The 2,067-nt window shown below is 44.4% G+C and overlaps 1 protein-coding gene and 1 pseudogene across 1 annotated transcript in view; one reads left to right on the top strand and one right to left on the bottom strand.

Annotated features, from left to right (window-relative positions):
• The window catches only part of DOCK2 (dedicator of cytokinesis 2), a 658,261-nt gene that overhangs the window by 195,925 nt on the left and 460,269 nt on the right, over nucleotides 1-2,067 (top strand). The gene's annotated exons all lie outside the window — the stretch shown is intronic.
• On the bottom strand, nucleotides 191-730 carry LOC102823716 (annotated as a pseudogene).

The raw sequence follows: 2,067 nt of genomic DNA, 5'->3' as shown, positions 1-2,067 counted from the left end.
TTTTTTTTTGCAAATCCAAAATGTGTTTATTTAATATATTCATCATCGGGGCTCAAAAGGAGAGTTAATTTAAAAACAAACAAAAATGACGGCACAGTTTAAGATAACAGTTCTGTACAGAAATCAAGGAACCGACGGACAGACCATCTAAGGAAAAATAGACAATACAGGGAGTGTCTGACAGATGGAGTCAGGGCTCTTGGCTGGAGACTTGCTTTGAGTAGGTTTCCTGCAGTTATTTCTTAAAGACTGTGGGGTTTTTCCAGAGTTCGGCAGCATATGTATTCAAAGGGCTATCAATATTGGGTTCTCCTAGCAGGCTCTGGATTGAGAGGAGGATGGTCCTGACGTCATAGAGGGCGGACCACTTGTCCTTCAGGATGTCTAGACAGATGTTACCCTGAGTGTCCACGTTGGGGTGGTAGCAGGGTGTGAGGAACTTCACTGTGGGCGCATTGGAAGGGTAGCCACTGGGGAACTAGAGGGAGAGCTTGTACCTTAGGTCTTCGTATACTGTGCCAGCTGCTCCATGGATGGTCCCCACCCACTTGAAAAGGTTGTCTGATTCAGGGAAGGTAGAAATACCTTTGTCACCAGACATCATCAAGGTCATCAGCTCCTGCTGTAACCGCTTGCCCACGGAGCCCCTGGCAGTGCCCCTGCTGGGCTCAACCCCTTTCCGGGCAGTGACAACGCTGGCTGTGGCTGGGTCACGGTTCTGGGAGACCATTCAGTCAGCGCTCTTAGAGCATCTGCCCTCAATTTATACCTTGTTCTCTTAGAGCATCTGCCCTCAATTTATAACTTGTCTTTTAATAAGTATTTTAGGAACAAAATTTCTTGTATTATAGCCACATATATCAATATTTTTAAGTGAAATCTTTTTGTGTCTTGTTGAAGAAATTTTTCCCGCTTCTAATTTGACTTTTGAACATGAGTCCTTAATTTATCTGCAGAGTTTCTGTTTGTCTATGGTGTGACGGAGGAATCTAATTTTGTCTCTCTTTTCCATACAGACAGACATTTTCCTCAGATTCATATGTACCAGTTACTGTCAAGTCAGCCCCAACCCATGGACCCTATGTGTGTCAGAGCATAACTGTGCTTTGTGGGTTTTTAAAGAAAGATCTCAGAAACAGATCTTTCTTCTGAGGTACCTTTGGGTGACCTCAAAGCCCCAATATTTTGATTAATAGTTGGTGTGTTAACCAAGTGCACCACCCAGGGGCTTCTCAGATGCAGGGGAGTCTCTCTTATCTTCATACTCATGTCATTTTGGATTTCTAGCACGCTGTGCTTTCCCAGACACTTGAGGGCAGAAGAGTCTGGAAATGCTGCTGAGGAACTCTATGCTCTGGAGCTGGAATTCAGTCCCAACCCCAGAGCAGACAGTTCCTCTATGCCATTCCCAGGAAGATCAGGAGAAAGAGATACCCTCTCCTTCCACATCAAGCTCCATATGGAGTTCCTGTGTGATATTAAATCAAACCATGCAGGTAGTTCTAACTCATAGTGAACCTATAGGACAGGGTACAACTGCTTCATAGGGTTTCTGAGACTGTAAATCTTTGACAGCATTGGACAGCCTCATCTTCCTCCTGAGGAGTGACTAGTGTGTTTGAACTACTGATTTTGTAGATATCAGCCCAACAATTGTGCATACTGTACCACTACCCTGGAAATTACGGATGAGACCTCCAAGTTTTGTTTCCTAGGCTTGAACCTTCTCAGCTGTGAAAAGAATGTTCTAGCTCCTTCAAATAATAATCTCTCTTATGCCAAGAAGTCACTTGGATGTATAGGGCATCCTTCTTGTAGTTTCTCTATATATCTGATGTAGAGAACATTGAACATGAGGAGAGCAGAATAGTAGTGACAATAGCAGCAGCGGCAGTTGGCAGTTATTGAGTGCCTATTATGCACCAGGCATGGCGCTGAACACTTGATGTACATTATCCCATTTTGTGTGCAGCTAGTTTAGTCACTTAAGGAGCTCTGGTAGCGTAGTGGTTACGAATCGGACTGCGAACCTTAAGGTCAGCGGTTCGAAACTATCAGCCGCTCCGC

Source organism: Chrysochloris asiatica, unplaced genomic scaffold, assembly GCF_000296735.1.
Source record: "Chrysochloris asiatica unplaced genomic scaffold, ChrAsi1.0 scaffold00071, whole genome shotgun sequence".
NCBI classification, from domain to species: Eukaryota; Metazoa; Chordata; class Mammalia; order Afrosoricida; family Chrysochloridae; genus Chrysochloris; species Chrysochloris asiatica.
This window is presented reverse-complemented; position numbering and strand designations above follow the sequence as displayed.